This window comes from Pimephales promelas, chromosome 21 (genome assembly GCF_988280905.1).
Source record: "Pimephales promelas chromosome 21, fPimPro1.hap1.1, whole genome shotgun sequence".
Taxonomy (NCBI): Eukaryota; Metazoa; Chordata; class Actinopteri; order Cypriniformes; family Leuciscidae; genus Pimephales; species Pimephales promelas.
In genome coordinates, this window is record NC_142789.1 from 8,191,706 (window position 1) to 8,218,255 (window position 26,550).

At 43.3% G+C, this 26,550-nt stretch overlaps 1 long non-coding RNA gene across 1 annotated transcript; it reads left to right on the top strand.

The window, feature by feature from the left end:
* Positions 1–3,510: 3,510 nt before the first annotated feature.
* On the top strand, positions 3,511–11,259 carry LOC148970114 (uncharacterized). Its single transcript, XR_016148674.1, has 3 exons — positions 3,511–3,884; positions 8,712–8,844; positions 11,155–11,259. It is a non-coding gene; the product is annotated as an uncharacterized LOC148970114 (long non-coding RNA).
* The last annotated feature ends 15,291 nt before the right edge of the window (positions 11,260–26,550 follow it).

The window sequence follows — 26,550 nt, forward strand, 5'->3', positions numbered from 1 at the left end:
TCAGATTCAATCCGAGGATTGGTTCGTCACGAATCTCACGATAGATCTAAATGACGCATACTTCCATATATCCATCCTTCCATCTCACAGGAAGTTCCTGAGGTTCGCTTTCGGGGGCGAAGCATACCAATTTCGGGTTCTTCCGTTTGGCCTAGCTCTCTCTCCTCGCACATTCACCATATGTATGGATGTAGCTCTAGCTAGCACCTCTGAGGCTCCAGGGCATCAGGATGCTCAACTATATAGCCGACTGGCTGATTCTGGCCCAGTCACAAGAGCAGGCGATTCAGCATCGAGATGTTGTTCTTGCCCACATCCAGAAGCTGGGGTTGAGACTAAACACGAAGAGGAGCATGTTGATACCAGCCCAAAGGACTATGTTCCTGGGAGTGGTATGGGGTTCGGTCACGATGCGGGCACGATTGTCTCCCGCGCGAGTCGAGTCCATTCTGGCCACGGTGGCTGGAATAAAGATAGGCCAAGCCATCACTGTCAAACATTTCCAGAGAGTGTTGGGACTCATGGCAGCCTCATCCAACATCATTCCATTCGGCCTGCTGCACATGAGGGCCCTCCAGTGGTGGTTGAAAACCAAGGGGTTCTCCCCGAGGGGAAACCCGTTCCGCACAATCAGAGTTACGTGCAGATGCCTTCGTTCTCTGGTTATGTGGAAGAAAGCTTGATTCCTGTCCCAAGGTCCAGTGTTGGGAGCATCATGCCGCCGGAGAACCGTTTCAACAGACGCTTCCCTCACGGGCTGGGGCGCGGTCATGGACGGGCGCTTCACGACAGATCTATGGCAGGACCATCATTCCTCCTGGCACATAAACTGCCTGGAAATGTTGGTGGTCTCCCAGGCTCTGAGGAGCTTCCTGCCGGACCTCAGAGGTCACCACGTCCTCGCAAGGTCAGACAGCATGTCAGTGGTGGCCTATATAAACCATCAGGGGGGCCTGAGGTCTCGCCCTCTATGCAGACTGGCGCATCAGATCCTCCTGTGGTCCCAGGAGAAATTGTTGTCTCTGAGAGCAACATACATGCCGGGAAGTCTAAATCAGGGAGCAGACAGGGGCTGAGGCCCGGGAAATGGAGACTTCACCCCGAGGTGGTGGAGTCGATATGTCAGAGGTTCGGCCCAGTGGAAGTGGACCTGTTTGCGTCTCGAGAGACGACCCACTGTCCACTGTGGTTTTCCCTCACCCCTCCAGCCCCACTGGGGCTGGATGCTATGGTACAGACGTGGCCGAGGCTGCGTCTGTATACATTTCCCTTGATCGCTCTGCTCCCGGGAGTTTCAGAGAGGGTCCGTTGCGATGGGATCAGTCTACTGTTGGTAACCCCGTTGTCGCCGGCCCGAGTATGGTTCTCAGACATAATATTGCTCCTAGACGGCCCTCCGTGGGAGATTCCCCTCAGGAGGGACCTGCTGACACAGGTGGAGGGCTCAATATTTCACCCTCGGCCAGAGCTATGGAAACTGTGGGTCTGGCCCCTGAGGGGGCACAGTACCTAGAGGCTGGCCTATCAGCTGGAGTAGTGGAGACCATACTCAGCTCTAGAGCTCCCTCCACGGGGAAACTGTACGGCTTAAAGTGGAATGTGTTTATTAATTGGTGTAGGGGGCGTGAGGTTGACCCAGTTAACTGCCCAGTGGCTTCAGTACTGGAGTTCCTCCAAGATCACTTCTCCTCTGGTCTTACCCCGTCCACGCTCAAGGTGTACGTGGCTGCCATTGCGGCTTTCCACGCTTCACACCAGGACAGGCAGGGCACATTGTGGCGTAGTGGGTACTCGCTCCCCCAAAGTGTCATTTTGACGCAGTTTGAGTTCCCTCGATAGGGAACGTCCTCGGGTTACGACTGTAACCCTTGTTCCCTGAGAAGGGAACGAGAACTGTGTATCGTGGCCACGCCTTCCCCTGCCTGGGAGCGCTTACTTCATCACAGAAGCTGACATGTTGTGTGTGCCGGTTCCATATATATGCTTCCGCCTATGTGTCGTCACACATCACGTCATCACGTTGATCCAATCGGAAATTGGCTTAGTTTCATTCATGCTTCAGAGGCGCCACGCTAAGGGGCGTTCCCCCAAAGTGTCATTTTGAAGCAGTTCTCGTTCCCTTCTCAGGGAACAAGTGTTACAGTCGTAACCCGAGGACGTTTTTTTTTCTTCTGAGCCGAGTGCTTGCGTACAGCTATCACTCTCTACCAATCGTCTTAATAAGAGCATTTACTGCTTCTAAAAGGCCTGTGGTGGCCTGTGGTGTTCGCATTTCAAGGATGCGCTGTTCCCTCATGCCTCCCTAGTCAGGCCCTTGCAGGAACCACTGAGCCAGGTAAGAATCACACCAAACTCACAGTTGTCCCTTTGGTGCAGCTCACGCAGAGCTAAGGAGCCTGGCTAGTGCTTCCCAGTCTGTCCTTCTGGCTCATTAAGACAATCAGACTTAGCTCTGCGATTCCCCCCATAGGTTCAGTGGCATTCGGTTTACCTCAATGGCAGGCAAAAATGCCCCTGTCCTGCATGCAGAATTTGTGGTTCTGCTGATGAAGGACGCAATAGAGCCTGTCCCTCCAGCCAAGTTAGGATTTCACAGCCCGTACTTTATTATACCCAAGAAAGGCAGTGGGTTATGGCTGATCTTAGTGCTGTAAGTTGCTAGACACTAACACAGAAACGCATCCGCGCATTCGCCCCCAGGATTGGTTCGCAGGGATCGACCTGAAGGATGCATACTTCCATTTTACCTCGACACAGACTGTTTTTTTGGTTTGCTTTTAAGGGTCAGGCATACCAGTACAAGGTCCTACCTTTTGGGGTGTCCCTGTCTCCCCATATTAAATTCGTGGAAGCTGTCCTTTCCCCACTAAGGGAAGTGGGCTTTTGCATTCTGAAGGATCTTCACAAGTGGCTTATTCTAACTCAAGCTCAAAATCTTTTATGTGAGCACAGGGAATGCAGCTTCGGGCTTCTGGTCTGAGGTCCTGAGGCTTTGAGTTCTGTCCATGTAGGCAAGGTAAGGCAAGTTTATTTATATAGCACATTTCATAAACAATAGTGAAAGTGCTTTACATAGAATACATTAAAATAATCAAATCCAATAAGAATAATTAAAATAATAATGAAAATTAAAATAAAGTACAGTACAGTAAAACAGTTGGACGAACAGTGGCACAGTGCTCATTCAGAAAATGCATAGCTAAACAGCTGTGCTTTAGTGACTACTGTAGGAGCACATCTAATAATAATAATAATAATATATTTTATTTGTAAAGCACTTTTCATAGTTAAAACAATCCCAAAGTGCTACAGAGTATAAACAAAGATAAAAACCAGAAAGAAAAAATTTAAAAAATTAAAAAATTAGCAAGAGGTAAAAAAAAAACTCTGATCTCCTCTGGAAGCTGATTCCAGCTGCGGCTGGCATAATAGATGAACATTAGATGAAACATTAGATGAACTTGCATTGGTCTATCTGTGTGTGTTGTGTTCCCTCGCCCACAGTGAAGCCAGTATGTTCCGCGTCAGAGCTGTTGTGCTGCACACGGGAGCGAACGACATCAGGCTGCGGCAGACGGAGGTTCTGAAGAAGGACTACAGGAGCCTGATCGAGACGGTACGCAGCACAGCGCCTAAAGCAACGATCATCGTGTCTGGACCGCTTCCCACTTACAGACAAGGACAGGAAAGGTTCAGTAGACTATTTGCATTAAATGAATGGTTAATTTTTATTGTGTAATGAACAGAAACTGCTCTTTGTAAATAATTGGTATCTGTTTTGGGAGAGACCCAGGCTGTATCGTGCAGATGGACTCCACCCCAGCCGGATCGGAGCAGCTGTTCTATCGGACAACATCTCCAAGACGATACGCACCAGATGACTAGTAAGTCAAAGTCCAAATCACAGCCTTTGCTGTCCAAACTTAACTAATATGCATTGTGTAGAACATTATATAGAAACTGTGTATCTAAAATCTAGTATCTAAAATCTAAAATCTAGATCTTATTGTAATTAAACCAGAAAATCTAAATATCAGTGAACAAAAACAATTTCTAAAGCTAGGTCTTCTAAACATTAGATCGCTCACACCTAAGGCGGTTATTGTAAATGAAATAGTCACAGATAATAATTTCGATGTTCTGTGCCTTACTGAAACCTGGCTTAAACCAAATGAGTATTTCGGTCTAAATGAATCTACTCCACCAGGATACTATAACATGAGCCTCGTCTGATCGGTCGTGGCGGGGGTGTTGCAACTGTGACGATCACCAGTTGGAGTGCCCCAGAGAATCACCAGAGGGCACTCCACATCTGAACTGATCACTCCCACCAGAACTCCGTTTCCCATAATGCCTCTTCCCTGTGACTGATTACACACACACCTGCACCTCATTTCAGACTGCCTATATAAGCTACACTCATACAAGGACTCTTTGCGAAGTATTGCATTGCCACGGCTTGTAATTTCTGAGCGTATATCCTGTTTCTGGTTTCTCTGGTTTTGATCCTGGTTTGTTTCCTGACTTCTGCCTGTTTGCTGCCTGCCCTGATCTTCTGCCTGTTACCTGACGACTCTCTGCGTTCACTCTCTGATATCCCTGCTGTTTCCTGACCCCTGCCTGTTTGATGATTCTAAATAAAGCTGCACATGGATCTCATCTCGTCTCCAGCTTCGTAACAGCAACAATCTATAAAGATATTTTTAATATTACTCAGAAAACAGGTCACAGGTTTAATTCATTTGAAGTACTTGTGCTAAATGTTACGCTCTTAGATGTAAGAAGGAAATCCATGTTATCTCTAGCCTTGGCTACTGTATATAGACCTCCAGGGCCATATGCTGAATTCCTAAAAGAGTTCGCAGACTTTCTCTCGGATCTATTGGTGAATGTCGATAAAGCAATAATTGTTGGAGATTTTAACATACACGTAGATAATACAAATGATGCTTTAGGGGCTGCGTTTACAGACTTATTAAACTCCTATGGGGTCAAACAAAACGTCAGTGGTCCCACTCATCGTCTAAATCATACACTAGATTTAATTATATCATATGGAGCCATTTCAACTGATATAGATATTATACCGCAAAGTAGGGATTTAAAATTGAAATCGATCGAAATTAATTAAAATCGAAATGAATTTAAAATCGTCGATACTGCCAACGTTCGTTCGGCTTGTCAAGCAGAAAAAACACGCATGTTAAAGTACTGCGAGTCTTTGGTCAACCTCCTCTTAAGTCATTCAAAAGATAGCATGGAAACCGCAGATGCAGGAGACCGTCGGCAGAACATGAGCCCCCTCCTCTTTCATTGAAGTTGCAGGTGTGGACGTTTTTTAGATTTCCAGTGAGGTATGTTGACAACATTCGCGCTTCAAAAAAGCCCCAGTTTGCTGACATCCCAAGTCTTGCCGAAGGGCCGGAAGTCTCCTGCATATTGATAGCGGCTCCCTGATGCACGCAAATTATTTAAAATCTCCTTAAGTCTAGAGTGAGCGAACAAGAGCGAACGTGCATGCTGAGACAGAAAAAACTGTGCTCCAAACCGTATTGCGCGCACGATAGAGAGTGAGGCCTTGGCTTGCATGTGTGCCTCATAATGGCGTTTCACACACACTCTGTTTGCAATGCGTACATGCGGTGCGTATTTGTTTCCTTACCCATGTAGCTTTCACACTGCACGCGGATGCAGTCCGTCGATCCGTTCCAGTTGCGGTGCGTATACAGCAGTGCAGAGATCGTTTCCACGCTGAGTCTTTCGGTAACACTTTATTTTGATAGTCCACTTTAGACATTCAACTAACTATAAGTAACTTTGCCGCTACATGTCAACTAACTATCATTAGAGTATTAGTAGACTGTCAGCTTAATATCTGCTAACACTTTATTTTGTTGGTCCCTCAACAGACATTCTACTAACTATAAGTAACTTAGCAACTACAAGTCAACTTGTTCTCCTAACCTGAACCCTAACACCTAACCCTAACCTAACAGTCTACTGACAGTCTACTACAGCCTACTAATACTCTAATGACACTTAGTTGACATGTAGTTGAAAAGTTACTTATAGTTAGTAGAATGTCTAAAGTGACTATCGAAATAAAGTGTAACCAGACTTTCTGCTGTGCTGCAAACGCAGAAATAAGTGACTAGCGCACGGTTCGTGGTCAAAATGAACACAGATTGACCTGAAAATGTATTAGTTTCACTATAAATGCATTTAATTAAATCAAGTGTAGTAATCTCACCATAAATGAATTTAATTAAATACTACTTTTCATCTTTTTTCTTTAAGACCGGGGTTTTTTAGCAAAGAAAACTACAATTTACCTCAACAAGGTCATAATGAACGACACTCGTGTCATTCGTGGAGGTAGAATGACAACTTCTTTGTGGCATGCAAGATTTATTGTATTAAAATTTAAATGCAAAAGAAAAGGCAATAGAGTCGGCTGTTTTTGTCAATTTTAAGTTAATTTGCGATTTTAATATAAGTAGCCTACATGGTTAAATATTTGACCATTTGCTTGAGAAACTTAATATATATAGAAGTAATGCATGTAATTATAGGCCTACGTTTTTTATATTTTGTTTAAATGTTGTTGTCCATTCAAGTTTGTATGAGTGTACAAAGAGAATTCATGCTTTGACAATGCTGACAAAACATTTCTTAATAAAATTTGCTGCATATCTTCTGAATTTGAAATAAAAATAGTGAGTATGTGTTTGTGGTACAGCCGCGCACTGCAAACACAGTATGTGATTCTGAAAGCACTTTAGTGCGTGCTGCTCCTGTACCATACACACTGCAACATGCACCGCATACGCACTGCACACAGAGTATGTGTGAAATGGGCATAAAGCACATGTAGTAAAGAGAGCATCCTGATTGGCCGACTGATAAAAATCGAGAATCGAATCAAATCGTGACCTAAGAATCGAAAATGGAATCGAATCGAGGATTTGGAGAATCGTGACACCCCTACCGCAAAGCGATGATGTCACTGATCATTACATGGTGACTTGCATAATACGTACTGCTGAAATATGACATGTTGCGCCACGTTATAGACCAGGCAGAACAATCCTTCCAACCACTATAGATAGATTTTCAAATAGCTTACCTGATCTATCTAAGCTGCTAAGTGAACCCAAACAAACAGATGAATTAGAGGAAATGACTAGCAGTTTGAGCACCATTTTCACTAGTAGCCTACATTAGATATTATTGCACCAATTAGATTAAAAAAGGTTAGAGAGAAAACTAAAGCACCATGGTACAACAGTGCTACGCATGCTATCAAGAGAGAAACTCGCAACTTAGAGCGTAAATGGAAACAAACTAATTTAGAGGTCTTTAGAATCGCGTGGAAAGACAGTATGTCACGTCATAAAAAGGCCCTAAAAACAGCCAGGGCTGAGCATCTCCGCAAACTAATCGAAAATAACCAAAATAATCCAAGGTTTTTATTTAACACCGTGGCTAGCCTAGACTAACAAATAAACAGACATCACCAGAGCAAAATATACCGTTACAGTTTAGTAGTAATGATTTTATAAATTACTTCAATAAGAAAATAGAAAGCATCCGAATCACAATTATAAATGTACAATCCTCTATGGTGTCTTATGATTCAGCTTCAATTATGGCCCCTCTAGAACAACTACACCGCTTTACAACGATAGGACAGGAAGAGCTTAATAAACTTAACATTGCATCTAAACCAACAACATGTTTATTAGATCCAATACCCACTAAACTACTGAAAGAACTATTACAGTACCTGTAGTGGAAGAGCCTCTCCTCAATATTATTAACTCATCTTTATCTTTAAAAGTTATGTCCGGTCAATTGTGCTCTTTTTTGCAAGAAAATTATATCTATGAAAAATTCCACTCAGGATTCAGACCGCATCATAGTACAGAAACTGCGCTAGTTAAAATTACAAATGATTTACCTTTAGCTTCTGACCAAGGCTGTATCTCAATACTAGTTCTACTTGATCTTAGCGCTGCGTTAGACACTATAGATCATAAAATACTCTTGTATCGACTACAAAACTACACTGGTGTTCAGGGACAGGCATTAAGCTGGTTTAGATCGTACGTATCGGAATGTTATCATTTTGTCTGTTTAAATGGGGAAAAATCAAAGATAACGTCTGTAGACTATGGAGTACCGCAAGAATCAGTTTTAGGCCCTCTGCTATTCTCAATATATATGCTGCCACTTGGTAATATTACAAGAAAACATGGAATTAATTTCCACTGTTACGCTGACGACACTCAATTATATATTTCATCACGACCAGATGAAAACACTAACTCATCTAAATTGACAGAGTGTCTCAAAGATAAAAAAATGCTAAAAGCTGGATGACGCGTAATTTCCTGCTATTAAATTCAGATAAAACGGAGGTTTTACTTATTGGTCCAAAAAAACTACTCACAAAACCTCTCACAATACAACTTTAATATAGATGGATGTCCTGTTACTTTATCCACTACAGTAAAAGACTTGGGTGTTATCCTAGACCGCAACTTGTCTTTAGAAAATCATATTTCATATGTTACAAGAACAGCCTTTTTCCACCTTAGAAACATTGCTAAGCTACGTAACATGCTATCTGTTTCTGATGCAGAAAAGTTAGTTCTACCAGAAAGACTCGGGAGATAAAATGATGCAACAAACCATCCATTTATTGACAGCCCAGCATTTCCTGCCTGAAGACTAAGGCAGGGGCGCAGCCAACCCCCCTGGGAAGTGTAGACGGGACCATCCTGGTGGTGGTGGGGAGGGTGGAGGTTGTTGTCGCGTCGGCATCTGCGAACTCAAACATGTGTAAGTACTGATATTTTATACCACAAGAATAAGAACGTGATTGGATAACCTGAAGGCAACACGTGACGCGGTAATTAAGTCTTCCTGGCAGAACTTATGCTAAAGCTTTCATTTCTACCAGAAAGACTCGGGAGATAAAACGATGCAACAAAGCATCTATTTATTGACAGCCCAGCAAGCTATTATTTTCAAACTTCTTTGGCGTAGGCCCCGTCCATAGATCGTAATCCGAGGGTAGCGGATCAGCATTTCCTGCCTGAAGACGAAGGCAGGGGCGCAGCCAACACCCCAACCCCCCCACCCCCCCCCCCCACCCACCCCCCCACCCCCCCCCCCCAAAAAAAAAAAAAAGTAGGTGGATTGCAGATCCCTCGGGACGGGGCCAGCCTTCCCCCCAAAATTGATGAACGAAAGTATACCCACCGGTCATGAATCCTAAATGTTCCTAAAAGAAAAGGGAGATACCATATTTAGCATGATGAACATTAGTCATATACCTATGTATACACCAAGTAGACCACATGGATATGATCACGATAATCCAGACATGGACGGGTCTCGATAGACCACAGATACAGGCATAGACAGATCTTGATAGACCGCACAGTTACAGCCACGATAGGCCAGACACAGACAGGTCTCGATAGACCACAGATACAACCACGGTAGGCCAGACGTAGACAGGTCTCGATAGACCACAGATACAGCCACGATAGGACAGACGCAGACATGTCTCGATAGACCACAGATACAGCCACGATAGGCCAGACACAGACAGGTCTCGATAGACCACAGATACAGCCACGATAGGCCAGACACAGACAGGTCTCGATAGACCGCAGATACAGCCACGATAGGCCAGACACAGACAGGTCTCGATAGACCACAGATACAGCCACGATAGGCCAGACATAGACAGGTCTCAATAGACCACAGATACAGCCACGGTAGGCCAGACACAGGAGGCAGGTCTCGATAGACCACAGATACAGCCACGGTAGGCCAGACACAGACAGGTCTCAATAGACCACAGATAAAGCCACGATAGACCACAGATACAGCCACGGTAGGCCAGACATAGACAGGTCTCGATAGACCACAGACACAGCCATGGTAAGCCAGACACAGACAGGTCTCGATAGACCATAGATACAGCCACGATAGGCCAGACACAGACAGGTCTCGATAGACCACAGATACAGCCACAATAGGCCAGACACAGACAGGTCTCGATAGACCACACATATATAGCCATGATGGCCAGACATAGACAGGTCTCGATAGACCACAGAAACAGCCACGATGGCCAGACATTGACAGGTCTCGAAAGACCACAGATACAGCCACGATAGGCCAGACATAGCCACGATAGGCCGGACATAGAAAAGGTTTCGATAGACCACAGATACAGCCACAATAGGTCAGACATAGAGAAGTCTCAATAGACCGCAGATACAGCCACGATGGGCTCTATGCACGGCGGGATTTCCAGTGAAGGTTTAAGGATGCTCAATAACTTCTGCCGATCGTAGAGTCCAATGCAGTACCGATAATTTATATTGAATTTTATACTCCATGTTTTTACAAAAGAAACGTTAGTCACGAAACAGATTTTTTAAATTAAATAAACATAACTATATAAAATTTCCATTTGAACATATGAAGGTTTCGTTTCAAAGACGAGAGGACAGTAAATTTTGAAGACTCTGCCATAATCCCATTTCCTCGGTTTTCCTCCGCTTTAAAGGGGTGATGAACTGAGAAATCAAATTTTCCTTGAGCTTTTGACATCTAAGAGGTTATCATATTTTAAGAATATCCTGTAAGTTTCAGAACTGAAAACGTCCATGTTAGTCCAATAAAAGCTTTTATTTACGCCAGCCTCTGAAAACGTCTCGTTTTTAAAAGTGGGAAACTATGACGTCGAAGGGGTTAAAACACCACCCCCGCAGAAGAAGATCAACGCCTACTTCAACACGGCCGGTTTAGCCCCGCCCACCGATTCGTGCATTACACGCATAGCTAAGTAGCCTAACATACATGCCTACCTCCGGATCGATCTAACGAGCAATACAGAATATAGTGTGCAGTGCCTGGTTGTGGACGAAGACAGTCGCTGCATAAGCTTCATCTGGATTCCAATAGGACTTCATGGATAAACTTTATTTTTAATGACGTTCCAGCTGATGAGGGTAAAACATTGTCGTCTGTTCGCTTCATTTCACTGAGGATTGTTTTGTAAACAAGACTGGATTTGCAGACCGATTAAGAGTAAAGAATGTGCTGTGCCATCTATTTTGGATCTGACAGGAATTGTGCAACACACGGACTCTTGGTCGAACATGTATGGGCGAATCCGGTTGCCATTTGACAACATTGGACGTTTTCCCCCACGTACACCGACGGGTGAGTTAAACTCATTACAATATGCAAAACTGTTATCCACTCACAGCAGTGGGCGTTTATTTCCGAGTCTTCAGTGAGACACGCCCATAGAAATCGACCGTTTTTCAGGAAGGCTCACAGCTTGGGTACAAAATAGCCTATTACTTATTAATTTTGATGTTTTTGAATGCAAAAACCAAGCGAACGTCTTAAGTTGACCTCAGACAACAATATAATAAAATTTTTAAAAGCCAGTTCATGCCCCTTTAATCTTCCCAACCGGAAACTGAAATGCAGAACTTATGCATATATATAGCCCATAGGCCAGACATAGACAGGTCTCGTTAGACCACAGATACGACCTCTATAGGCCAGACATAGACAGGTCTCCATAGACCACAGATATGGCCACGATAGGCCAGACATAGAGAAATCTTGATAGACCACAGATACAGGTGTAGACAGGTCTCGATTGACCATAGATACAGCTACAATGGGCCAGACAAAGACAGGTCTCGTTAGACCACGCAGATATAGCCATGGTGGCCAGACATAAACCGGTCTCGATAGACCACGGATACAGGTATATATAGACGTTTCGATGGACCACAGGTACAGCCACGATAGGCCAGACGTAGACAGGTCTCATTAGACCACACAGATATAGGCATGATAGGCCAGACACAGACAGGTCTCGATAGACCACAGATACAGCCGCGATAGCCAGACTTAGACTGGACTTGATATACCAGATACGGCCATGATAGCCAGACATAGACAGGTCGCGATATACCATAGATACAGCCATGAAAGACAGACACATACCAGTCTCATTAGACCACACAGATATAGCCACGATGGCCAGACATAGACAGGTCTTCATAGACTACACGGATATAGCCATGATAGGCCAGACAAGACAAGGTTTAATTGTATATGAATAAATATATGGCTAAAGTGCCGCTTGAAGACAAGGCCATGCGAGGCCATTGCCTGATACCACCACCAGTAATTGTATAGAATTTACCTGAATATCACTGAAGAGCTTGCTGGGCTTCAAGGATGATTGGATCAGCTCTTAGTTATGACTCGAATGCAGAGGAAGACCATCTGCCGAGGATTTTGATGGCTGCAACAGAACTACCAAGTTTGGCCACTGTCATGGCAGCCCCAGTCCTGTAGGAATGGCAGTACACGGGGAGGAGGATAGACTGCAGCTATTGAGGTCGGAACTGACGAGACCCGAACCAGGTTAAGAAGGTAGTGCTCCGTTAGTTATGATAAATCAAAATTTGACCATAGATGAGAATGGACAGAATTTGCAAATTTATAAATTGATAATGTGATACAGACCTTTAGTCATTCTTAGTTCTTGAGAAAAAGAGGAAGGAAATAAGGGATAAACGTAATTAGAGAAGACCATGGGGAAAAATGGAGTATTAACTCCTGGAAATAATCCCCTGAATGTAGGAGCCATGAACGCTGTGACAGACAGTTACAATTTGAATAACACTAGAAAAAGAGTCCATTGCAGACAGACGTAATCGAAGGGGTTGAATGGATTTTGCTTCTGACTTGGAGTGTAATGCTGCCGTTCAAGCATAACCAACAACTGCAAGGTTACACACTCAAAGTTAAGAGTGAGAGAAATTCATTTGAGAATTACTTTTAAAGATTATAACAGTGCTGGTAGGAGCTAGTGACATTCCTCCAGGTTAGTGAATCACAAGCTACATATTTCATCGATGGAATGATGACTTTATGTTGACACTTCTTGAGACTCCATTCTGTGTGAATCTAATTGACAGAAAAAGTTTTAAATTGCAGTGATAGTTAATCAAAGCTGCAAACGTGCTGTTGAAACTTTGACTACTTTTATAAGTCATAGGTTTGCTATGCCTTAAGCAACAGAAAAGGTACAGTAAACAGACTTGAAAAAATTTTGGATTAAAATACTTGTGTGGATTTGGATGCCTGAAAACGAACTATAAATGGACAAAATATTAAATTACAATTTCATAATTGTATACAATGAAGGAACAGCCGGCCATGATCGGTACGTGAAAGAGACTCTAAGTGATGCATGATCTGTTGTCTCTTGATTGTGGAATCCTTTTCTCAGGTGTAAAGCATATGACTGACATGGCTCCTGAGTTGCTCTTGCAGAAATAGCCCCATTCTTGCTGGGAGATCGCTGGCCACAACCAGTAGAGACTCTTGAATAGAATGATACATGAAAAAGTAAATCATAGTTGAGCAAAGACAATGTCACTGGAGCCTCCTTCACTGACTTCTCATAAATAATACTACGGTAATATGACTATTAGTTCTACTGAGTTAACAGTTTTGACTAAGTATATGTGGCTTTAACCAGAGCCACGCAGCTGCCTTGATCCTTTAGACTGCATTTCTCTGAAAATTAATGTGAAAGCACCCCTCACGTTAATTCTTATTCCGATCACACATTTCAATGGATTACGTAGCCACCAGAAAGGTTGAGTATTACAGCGATTGTACACAATTCAAATGTTGTACAGTCATTTAAATATTAAATGACTAAATGTGAATTTAAAGTATAGCCTAATATGGTGAAAATAGTTGTTTGTGAATTATTCTTACACAATTAATAACTTGCTGCCATTGTAGATATGATCACTGCAGAATAAGGATAGCAGCCAAATGATAAACTTGCTTTCTTTCGCTCAGGTTTATTTATATATTTAAACGCACACGCAAACGAACTCTGGTAAGTGAGCAGACGTGATGACGAGCGTGACCCGTGAGATTGCATAAGTATAGAGCTCTTAAGAACTCAAGCAGTTACTTGATTTTTAAATCAGTTACACAGATGTTAGTAGGTTTTTGTAAGCTGCAAATGAAAGCGTGGTAACACTGATGTTATTAGATCACGACTGAAATGTGGAATATTTGTGCGGATCAGCCGTAATGATCAGATAGCGCCACGTCATCGACATCGCGGACGCCAATTTTAACCATGATTTCAACTCGGACGTGTAGGAAGCCATGGAGAAATACTTACCTGAATTAAGTTAAATAATTTTAAATAATTATTTAATAATCTAAATAATTATTATCTAATTATTATTATCTAATTATATTATCTAATTATTATTATCTAAATATATTATCTAATTATTATCTAATCTAATTATCTAATAATTTTAGGACACATTAACAGTGCTGGTGGAGGTGCGGTGCCTACCAAAACGAATTGAAAGCCTTGGGGGAGTTTGATTCATGGTTCTGGAGTGCTTTAGCCTAAAGACAGCCGGAACTTCTCTGCCTTAGCTGATCAAATCTCTCCGAGGACCGCTGTGTCTACGGGAAGATGCGAAGATGCGCAGGAACCTCGACGTGCGGTAGGAAATAGGGCGGGACATCGTCGGATCTCGCAAATTGTAAATATCCTGGAACATGTTGTCTGGCGACTGAAGCATGAATAAATGCGACAGCTTCTGCTTGTTGTCGCGTCGGCATCTGCGAACTCAAACATGTGTAAGTACTGATCTTTTATACCACAAGAATAAGAACGTGATTGGATAACCTGAAGGCAACGCGTGACGCGGTAATTAAGTCTTCCTGGCAGAACTTATGCTAAAGCTTTCATTTCATGCATTCATGACCTCAAGACTAGATTACTGTAATGCTTTATTAGCTGGTTGTCCTGCATCCTCAATAAACAAGCTACAGTTAGTACAAAATGCAGCTGCTAGAGTTCTTACTAGGTCAAGAAAATATGATCTTATGTGCTGTTGTGGCTTTTTTCAGCCACTATGGGGTATTTTTTAGTCTTAATTTGGCCATAACTTTTTCCTTGTTTCAGCAAATGGAATGATTTTTGGTGACAAATCTTATTTTGACACATATTTTTCAAAAACTCAACAGTACACTCTGGGCAAATTCACTACCCTTTCGTTATGTTCATGGCTGAACAAAGCCACTACTTTAAACTGCTGTAAAAATGTATCAGATAAATATTTTCCACACGTTGTCCACACGTTGCCTGTGCGATGATCGCAGTGGTCGTGCGATTTTTCAGAGCCACCATGTCCCTCTCAAGATTCTCCCAGTCCACCCAGATCCAGGATCCTCCGAATCCTCCTCGCCTTCAGTGGAAGCTTGAGATGATGATGAGGGTGCCACATCCAAACCAGGATCTGACTCTCCCGAGTCTGCGGTCAGAGTGAGAAGACAATACCTCCTGCAGCTCGCTGGAGGGGTCAGACTGCATAATCATATCTAAAACTTCAAGTCAAGCCCTTTCTCATGTTGCTTGCTGCTCTTCTCACCATCAAATGACAAGTGTTTATATCCACTTGCTTTGTTTTTGTTCAGTCTGCATTTCTCACCATCAAAAGGCAGCAGATGCATAAATACACTTACTCCATGAAGTTTTGAGAGCTGAAGTGTATATTTTTATTTTCTCAGACGCATCAAGGTGAGTTCTCACTCACTCACACACACACACACACACACACACACACACATACACACTGTAATATGCTATTATACTCCATATAACTCCATGTAAAAGCCAGTAACTAAGCTTTTTTTTGCACAGGCCTGTCTAAAGGGTTGATTGTTCCACCTGGTTATCAACAGTAAAAATTACAAATTTTACCTCTTCCCAACAGGGAAAACGTCCTTGGGTTACGACTGTAACCCTTGTTCCCTGAGAAGGGAACGAGAACTGCGTCCAAGTGACACTTTAGGGGAACGCCCCTCAGCGTAGCGTCTCTGAAGCATGAATGAAACTAAGCCAATCTCCGATTGGATCAACGTGATGATGTGATGTGTGACGACACATAGGCGGAAGCATAAGGAACCGGCACACACAACATGTCAGCTTCTGTGATGTAGCAAGCGCTCCCAGGCAGGGGAAGGCGGCGTGGCCACGAGACGCAGTTCTCGTTCCCTTCTCAGGGAACAAGGGTTACAGTCGTAACCCGAGGACGTTCCCTATCGAGGGAACTCAAACTGCGTCCAAGTGACACTTTGGGGGAACGAGTACCCACTATGCCACAACGCGCCCTGCCTGTCCTGGTGTGAAGCTGCTCACAGGCACACTCAGGACGCGAGCACAAGAGAGCCGGGTGTAACGCCGAGCGGGCTTCTGTGCGAGGCTCGAGGACATCGGAACTGTCCGATGAATCCCGAGAAGGTGCCTCAGCAGCCTAGGGATCCCCAGACAGATTCATTTGCGCGGCGGACGCGGGTCCCGCACCACGGGGCTCACGAGGCTGACCCTCTTCATTAAAAAGGGCCAGCCGGGAACGCAGCACACGGAGCGGTAAAGCCTCACAATGCTCGCAAGCAGCTCCCTCGAGAGCTGCCTGCGCGTGCTGCATTCCCAGACAATGTGTACACAGTTGGTGTGTGTCCCCGCCCGTGATGTAGCGAGGGCAAGGGTGCACACACCGCCTGAAATTCACACTCGCCATTACTCAGTTTTTAGGGAGATTCACTTGCTTAGACAGACAAACAATAAATAAGACTGACAGTCACAGAGAGCGCTTAGCTGAAGAACAGAAAGCTGACATGTTGTGTGTGCCGGTTCCTTATATATGCTTCCGCCTATGTGTCGTCACACATCACGTCATCACGTTGATCCAATCGGAGATTGGCTTAGTTTCATTCATGCTTCAGAGACGCTACGCTGAGGGGTGTTCCCCCAAAGTGTCACTTGGACGCAGTTTGAGTCCCCTCGATAGGGAACTATCAACAATCAAAAATGCATGATTTTATGGTGTCATAACCTTGCAATCAAAAAATGTGGTTACAATGGAAGTCAATAGGGCAAAAACAGCCACGAACAGTAAATGAGGGAGAAAAAGTTAAAATCTGATGCTGCACAAAAAATAACTACAAAACCAATGCTGTTTCTAATCTTTGACATGTCCAAGACTGTGATAAAAGGTAAAAAAAAAATCCAGTCCACAATCATATTTTATATTGAAAATAAGTCATTTTGTGTGTTTTTTTCCCAAATCATCATTTATGAATTTGGCAATTAAAGAGTTAAAATCCTGATTTTTTTTTTTAAACATTTAGTAGTTTTGATCAGGACTGAGGTTGATTAATAGATTTATGCAAAAAAAAATGTGAAAAAAAATATTTATCTGATACATTTTTACAGCAGTTTAAAGTAGTGGCTTTTTTCAGCCACAAACATAACGAAAGGGTCGTGAATTTGAACAATGCACAAGGGATATAACACCGATTTTATCATCTCTACACTGGTTACCTATTAAGTTCCTTATCAACTACAAAGTACTACTACTGACCTATAAAGCCCTAAATGGTTTAGCTCCTGTATGTACTTAACGGATCTTCTTTCGCCCTACAATCCACTGCGTTCCTTAAGATCACTAAATTCAAGGCTTCTGGTCATTCCTAGGATATCTAAGTCCACTAAAGGAGGGACGGTGTTCTCGCATTTAGCTCCAAAACTCTGGAATAGCCTCCCCGATACGGTCCGAGGCTCTGACTCGCTGACACAGTTTAAAACTAGATTAAAAACGCATCTCTTTAGTCAAGCATTCACATAATGCTTACCTTTTAGTCCTCTGTTATGCCATATGGAACCGTTTGCCACTGAAACGCATTTCCGCGAAAGTGGGGCTCGACAGCCTTAGTCAAACGGGTCGGCGCGTATGGTTGGGTTGCGGAGAGTTTGTGAGATAGTGGTTTTCTAACACCGACTCACGTATAATGGAAATCATCATGAACATCAGCTTTGCTAATTATTTCCCATCTGCCTTTCTGCTGTTATCTCGGGACACTTGTCCTGAGAAAAATGGCGTTCATCAGGTCCAGTTTTGTATCCAGCCTCTCACGGGGATTTCGGATGCCCCAACGCCTGTGATGAGAAGACCAACGCCCGTGAAGAGACGATTTAACGCCGGTGATATGTTTTGGCACCGTTTTATATATAAACAATATTTATATTTAATATTTATATATAAACAATATGAATGTTAGCCAGAGGAGAACTGGCCCACGACTGAGCCTGGGTTCTCCCAAGGTTTTTTTTCTCCATCCAATCTGATGGAGTTTTGGTTCCTTGCCACTGTTGCCTTGCTTTTGGCTTGCTCAGTTGGGGATATTTAATATTTAATATTTAACAATATTATTGATCTGTGTTGTACTACTTTCATGTTATCACTGTGAAGTAGGGCTGTGAATCTTTGGGTAGACATTGAATCGATTCGATTCACGATTCATAGGTTTTCGATTCAAGAACGATTCATGCAAATTCAGAACGATTCAATTCGATGCGATTCACATCCAAATTCGATGCGATTCGATTAATTCGATTCGATTCTTCATTTTTTATATGCATCATAGTATTATTTCAATGCTTCACCCAATGGGTCTTTGTCTGGGTTTGAATTAGCCTACACAGCGGCCTTCTGGGGTCAGATAGTGGGGATTTTGTCCATTGTTAATGTTAGTTCATGTTTGTTTTTAATTTTAATGAATATATTATTATAAAAAAATTCAATGGCCTACAAATTAGCATTTGTAGAAATCTACCTAAGTAGCCAATATTCTGAAAAAAGGCTTTTAAAGTATTGCATTAAATGACTACATGCACAAATTAATGGAGACGTTTTCATTAGTTTCATTTTGCGTCCTCTCAGTGCACTCGTTAACATATTTCCACTGGATTTTGCTCGCGTTCGGTCCCATAGCTCTCATGTAACTACAGATTTTTGAGCAGTCCATGTTTGAGCTCTCCACCTGAGCTCTCTGTCGAGAAAGAAATAGTTTTGAGGCAAACCGCTCAAGCCATTGATAAAGCTGCCATGCCATTGCGTGGGCACTATGAAATAAAACGCTTTCATTCATTTATTACATGGAAAGACTCTCCGTACACGCAAGGTGTTCTCTCGCTCGCTTCCCCTCTCTGCCGAGTGCGTGCAGCCGTGTGTGCACGCGTGATACGCGGTTTGGAGCACAACCTCTGTCTCGTATGCACGCTCGCTCTAGATTCCGGGAGATTTTAACAACTTTGCGGTAATACAAGCTGATCACGACACGAGTAGCTCAACAGACTACAAGTGTGCTCTGCTCTTCTGCATTGTCTTTTCATATTTTGCATAGCTGTTGAGTTTCTCCAATGTGCTTTTTGTCCATCACTATTCTTCCTGACTTTCACAGGAGCAATATCATCAATTACACTTTTAACTTTTGAGTTAAAAGAATCAAGGAGAAAATTAACAGAGCAAGCAGATATGCTTGGTTTTTAAAGATATAGCCTTCATAAATAGCACACTATTGTGCTCATTTAAGAATCTATTCTTGACAGACACAGATCTAGCTTCAATAGCAGGAAAGATCAATATATCAAAGAAAATACAGAAATGACCAGACAGTGCTACATCCTTAGTAACAATCAATGAGATTTTTAAACCCTTACTGATAAGTAAATTGTCATGATTCTGCCATCATCTTGATTTTTCCTAGTCTTGTGGCAGGATCATGACAGACCCATGTTTTATGTGTAAGCACATGGCCATTTGTTTGGGCTGTGTGCTTGCGTTGTCTCGTCACATAACTCCGCCCCCTTGTTACCCTTGTTTAGTCTTGATTAATTTATCTCTGTCACCTGTTATGTTATCATTAGTCTCCCTTTATCATCCCCTTGTGTTTGCTGTCCTGTGTCGGTTCATTGTGAAACCTGCTACACTCTGTTAATATTACCTGTGAGTATCTTGTCTTAGTGGTGTGTCCTGATCCTAGTGATGGGCAGATCGAGGCTTTGTGAAGCAATGAAACAGTTGAAGCAAATGTGCTATATTGTTTCGAGGCTTCGAATCAATCCGACACCCGTCTCCATGGTGACACCTAGTGGTCAATTGCAGGTGTTGTTTTTAAATATATGATGCTTGTAACCTGTAGTCTCTTCACATTGCATAATGTTATTTTGGTCATGAAAAATTAATATTAATAAAACAAATCAAGCCACAATGTCTCACTTTCTTTCAGATTTTTATTTAAAAATATTAATTTCTCTTCTGTTCTTTCTATTAATCTGTCACAGAATGCCTATTCTTAAAGTCTTGTGCTGTTTTATGAAGGCAAAAAGCCATATAATGGTTTCGATTTTAGTTCATTGGCAAAATATAACGCTAGAGACAATATATATATATATCTCACAATATATATATATATATATATATATATATATATATATATCGTGTTTTGAGCAAAAACAGGCCTGTCACGAACAGTTACAGTGGCGTAGATCGTAGAGGGCGTAGTTCTTGAAAGAGCAATTGATGTACTCGGCCGCGAGTTCGAGCCTATCTTTTGCCGAACATGAGATGTAAAAAGTATAAACTAACATTGTCTCTAGCGTTATATTTTGCCAATGAACTAAAATCAAAACAATTTTATGGGTTTTTGCTCTCATAAAACAGCACAAGACTTTAAGAATAGGCATTCTGTGTGCACTTTGCTCACGCGATCCTTCCCGAACGACCTATCAATCAAACCCTGATTCGGCGGAGCACTCCACCTGATGAAACACTTAGAAGCTTCATTTAGCCTTTGTCACGTGACTGTGGGTGTTTTGAATCACGCTTCGGATCAGTGTTTCGAATCATTTTTGCTTCGGGATCTCGCAAAGCTTCGGAACGTCTGTTTTCCCTACCTGATCCTGTTTGTGCATTTGCTGTTAGTTAGTGTCTTGTTTTCTGTCTAAGTATTAGTCCAGTTAGTCATCCTCTGCTTTGTCCTGTTTTACCCCATCGTGGGCATTATTTTCCCTTTTGTTGTCAATAAATCGTGTGTTCAGTGTACTCTGTCTGCGCTTGGGTTTGTCTATCCTCATCCTCAAAACATAAATGTAGAGTGTGTCCATGATTGTGTGTCGGACCATGTACATGCTGATTCAGATCAAAAGTTTTTAAAACCGTTTTAATTTATTTTGCCATATTGTTTTCTGCATTATCTATGTGAATGTTAAATTCTACAGCAATGGCAAAACAGTTAAACTCTGAGGAAATTGTTGACAGCAATTCTGTAAAGTCCTCAGCAAAGGCTGGAGAGTATTTTGGAGGCCTCGAAATAATAAGTAAAATAAGTGGATCATATTTTAACACAATACACAGATATTCGAAAGACGGGTAATTCCAAAATGATAGTTGCTTACATGCAAATGATATGTGCTACTATTATCATAGACATCTTTAAAAAGATCAGCTAAGTCCCCGCCTCTCTTACCCGCTCCGCAGACACTCATAAAAGTAAAGTTAGGATAGGGATGTTTCATTGAGGACTGTTACACTGCAACAGTCTTTTCTGAACGAGTTTCATTTAGAATCATAAAGGCCAGGGGCCCGTTTCAATAAGGAGGTTCAACCAACTCTGAGTTAAAGCTTGAACTCTGAGTTGACTTACTCTGAGATGGGAAACTTTGAGTTTTCGGTTTCAGAACAGCTGAAATGAGTTAGTTCAATCAACTCTGAGTTGACTGACTCTGAGTTAAGCGTGTGCACCACAACTATAAAAATCCATTATCAATGGAGCGCAGATATTATGAGTCACCATGGCAACATCGACAGACAAAAAAAGGTTTTGGGTGTGATTAATTACTATGTAATCTAAAAATACCAGTCTAAAAATTTACTCATGTAAAAAGTAATTAATTTAAAACATGAGTAAAAGTTGCTGAGTAACTTGTTTAACAGCGGGTGTGGGGTGGGGGACTCCCATGTGGGGAGAGTTTCACAGTATGAAAACCGTCTCAGAAAATATCACGGTTTATGGTATTAAACAATTATTAAATATATAAACTGCATTCTTAAATGATAGTTATTATTATCATCAGTTAAAATGGCAGTTAAATAAATTAAACATTTGTTCAATAAAACATATGTAATCAACTAACTTCAATAATTGATTATGAATAAGATTTATGAATAAGATCTTATTTTTTATCATTAATAACTTATTAAATTATGTTTGAAAAATAATTGAGTTCTATTAAATGTTTTTTATTCCAGCAGAAAACCTGCTCCCGACCAGGTTAGGTTCACAGAGTAAGTTACCATGGTAACTGACTCTGAGTATAAGTTACCTCTCTTTCAGAAACGGGCTTGACTTACTCTGCTTTCTCGGGTTTGATATACCCCCCTTTCTGAAACGGAAAACCCAGTTTCCCTCATTTCAGGGTTAACATACTCAGAGTTTTCACTTAACCTCCTTTCTGAAACAGGCCCCAGGTTGTATGTGGCTATTAAGATGTTGACTAGAAGTGATTTATTAAGTGAGTGGATGTTTAACTTAACTGAACAGTCTTACTTTTGTCCCCACGGCAATCTTAGTTTGGCGTGTAACAGGCACCAGATTAGTTGGGTTTGCAACTAATCTGGTGTAATTGAACTTGACTTGTAATTGAACAGCAATAGAGAAAGATTGAGGAACACTGGGTTCCCACTTTTTTGTAAACATTTGTTTAACATTTACGAAAGTCACTGTTTTCATAGCGGGGACCCAACACATATCACTGAGAGCTGGTATCAGTTGTTTTTGGTTCACCTTGAGAAGATGGAGGAGGGTGTGAGTCCTGGAGCTGTGGCAGAGTCCGAAGAGCTTTCAATGGAGGAGGGGCAGGAGTAGGGGCTGGGCCCACTGGCTTTGGTGATTTGCGGAGGTTGACATCTGTGGGGGCTTGCAGCAAAAGAGTGGGATAGTTTGGTTCCAGCATACACCAGTTTTTTCCATTTTCTCTGAGAAGCACAGAAGTGGAGATGTTGGAGAGAGGGATAAAGTGTCTGGTGAGAGGGGCTGTTCCTCTGGTGTTATCGGAGGCAGTAATATGCTGGTCTGGTTTCCCCGGCTGTTTTCCAGAAAGTCATCCTTGGGAGCTGAATCTTGGAGCAGTTCTAATCTCCCGGTCTGTCTGTGGCGAGCTCTGTGGGCAGGGCTCTGCTGAGATTGTGTCCGTGAGCAGAAATTGTTGTGCATGGTGTTATTGTTGTCCTTGTGTGATATGTCAACCACATGTCCATTCAGGTGCTGAAGTAAAGTCCTGTGGTCATACTGTGTCCAGATGTGTGTGTGCCATTCAGGCTGAGTGGATTGGCAAACACTGCAGAAGGATGACTGAGGGAGAAGTAGATATTGTCCTTTAGCACTTTTGAACCAGGTTTGTTTGGGTGGAGCCCATCCTGTTGAAACAGTTGCCCCTGACTCCAGAAAAGAAAAGATCAAGTTGTCAATGAAGTTCACTCCTTTTATATTGCAGTTTTTTTGCAGCCATGTGTTGAGCCCAAGCAACCATGAAAACCCTTTTGGTTCTTCTTGCTGGGAGTGGTCCACTGATGAATGAACGTTCAGTCTTTTAAGTGTTTCAAAAAGTTCATTGAATTCCTTCTTAAGGAGTTCTGACTGCACTTTGTGAATATCATTTTTCCCTACATGAAAGATGAGTCTTTCGTTTAATAATAATAATAATAATAATAATAATTCATTACATTTATATAACGCTTTTCTCGGCACTCAAAGCGCTTTACATAGAGGGGGGAATCTCCTCAAACACCACCAGTGTGCAGCATCCACCTGGATGATGCGATGGCTGCCATAGTGCGCCAGAACGCTCATCACACACCAGCTTACTGGTGAAGAGGAGACAGTGATGAAGCCAATTGGTATATATGGGGATGATTAGGAGGCCATGATGGACAGAGGCCACTGGGCAAATTTTGCCAGGATGCCGGGGTTACACCCCTACTGGTTTCATCAGAATGCTTTGAAGTTCCCTATTTACATCAGAAGTCGCTGCTTGTGGAAGGCAGCACATAGTTGTATCCCTGCTAATAATGTTTCTGATTATGGAGTTAGTCACAGAGGGCGGATGGGACAGGGCAAAACCAGGGATGGGTCTGCCTCTTCAAGGGCCAGCACTTGCAGGTTCACCACCTGGTCCCTGAAGGGAGTGGTAGGAACCTTGGGAACATAGGAGCCAGGCTCAGTACAACATGGTTGTTATCCAGCCCGAACTCTAGGCACGATTCGTTCACTGAAAATACCAGCAGGTCCCTTACCCTCTTGATGGAGGCCAGTGCAAAGTCTTTACGGACAGAAGCTTTAAATCTGCTGATTGCAAAAGCTCAAAGGGAACATCCTGGAGTGCATATGTAACACACAGACAGAGACGGTCAGATCCATGCGCAGAACTTTATTATAACTTGACATAAAAAGGAATCAAGCCAGCATACAAAAAAACAGGGACAATCCAATAACTCACGTATCTCTGGACTCTTGACCCTTGCTGTTTCCTGGACTGCTAACGAACTGCCTCAACCTACGCCTGTTTAGACCATGAGTTATTGGACTGCCGATCATCACATAACCCCCCCTCTAAGGAGCGGCTTCCAGACGCTCCTAAGAGCTCCAGGGGGAGGTCAACGGTGGCTGGGATGGAGGGCCAGGCCCATGGAGAGGCAGGAGGCCAGGCACATGGAGAGGCCTGGGGACCAGAGCAGGGCAAGAGACTATGGGGAAGCACTCTTGGAAAGGTACCAGGATGGAGCAGACTCAGACAAGGGTGGAGCAGACTGGGACGGAGCAGACTCGGACGAGGGCGGAGCAGACTCGGACAGAGATGCGGGCGGAGCAGACTCTGGCGAGGTCCATGACAGCGTTCCCTCCATGGCCCTCACAAACTCAGACGAGGTCCATGTTAGCATCGCCTCCATGGCCCCAGCAGAGTACCTAATGCCCCCCCCCCTCTCAAAAAAAAATACTTGGGGAAATTCACGGGCGGAACCTTGATTGACTCATTGACATGAAGCAACACTGGACTGACTAGATTCAACTCTGGACAGACTTGATTCAACACTGGACTCACTTGATTTACTCACTTGACTCGATTCAACACTGGACTCACTTGATTCACTCAATTGACTTGATTCAACACTGGACTCACTTGATTCACTCGACTTGGCACTTGACTCACTTGATTCACTCGGCTCGGCACGTGACTCACTTGGCTCGGCACTTGATTCACTCAGTTCGGCACTTGACTCACTGGTTTCACTCAGCTCAGCACTTGACTCACTTGATTCACTCGGCTCGGCACTTGACTCACTTGGTGCGGCACTTGACTCACTTGGCTCGGCACTTGACTCACTTGGCTTGGCACTTGACTCACTCGAGTCGGCTGACACGCGCTCAGACTCCAGTTCGACCGGCGAAACCTCCGCTGTCTTTGGAACAGCACTTTTAACAGGGCCAGTGCGGGATACAAGCTTGAGGTGTCCGACACGAAGAGTGGGTTTGGCAGGAACGATATGCTGAGAAGCTTCTCTGACGGTCCTCAAGGGAGGATCAAACAGTTTAGCGAGCCGAGGCTTAGGCGGCGTGCGGAGTGAGTGAGAGAAATCCGCCGCATACGAACCTCCCCTACGAAGGGATAAGAGCAGTTCCTTGGGATCCTCCTTTTCTGCGGGGAGTTCAAAAGCCTTTCTGAATAGGGCGGTAAACACGTCGTAAGAAGTAACGACATCTGACCTGGTTCCCAAAACGTGCCTGCCCACTCCAGAGCCTTTCCAGTCAACAGGGAGCAGATGAAAGAAACGCGGTCATTATCTGAGGCGTAAAACTGGGGCTGATGCTTCATATATAAACTGCACTGCTGAAGAAATCCTTCACACGCTTCAGGTGAGCCATAAACTTCTCGGGAAATGGCATACTGGTATAACTGGATGCGGTACTCACACTGGGTTGCGGTGGAACAGGTGCAGCGGGAGTTTGGGCTTGATTACGCGCTGTGCTTGAGCTCTGCGGAGACCATGACTGCACGGAGCTTGCTAGTTCCTCGAGGAACGAAGTTAGTCTTGCCAGCTGAGAACTATGAGAGGCTAGCATTGAAGCTCGGGTCTTGACCACGGCAGATCGATGATGGAAGTCTCTGGATCCTCGTGTGGCGAAGTCTTCTGTAACGTAAGGACAGAGATGGTCGGATCCATGCGCAGAACTTTATTATAACTTGACATAAAAAGGAATCAAGGCGGCATACAAATAAACAGGGACAATCCAATAACTCATGGTCTAAACAGGCGTAGGTCGTGGCAGGCAGCACAGGTTCGTTAACAGTCCAGGGAACAAGGGTCAAGAGTCCAGAGATACACGGAGAAACAGAACAGTGAATAACACTCAGAATTGCACGCTTACAGTGTAACAAGACTTTGCAAGGGGCACAGGGAAAACGTCTCGGGTTATGACTATAACCCTTGTTCCCTGAGAAGGGAACGAGACACTGCGTCGATAAAATCGACTCTTTGGGGA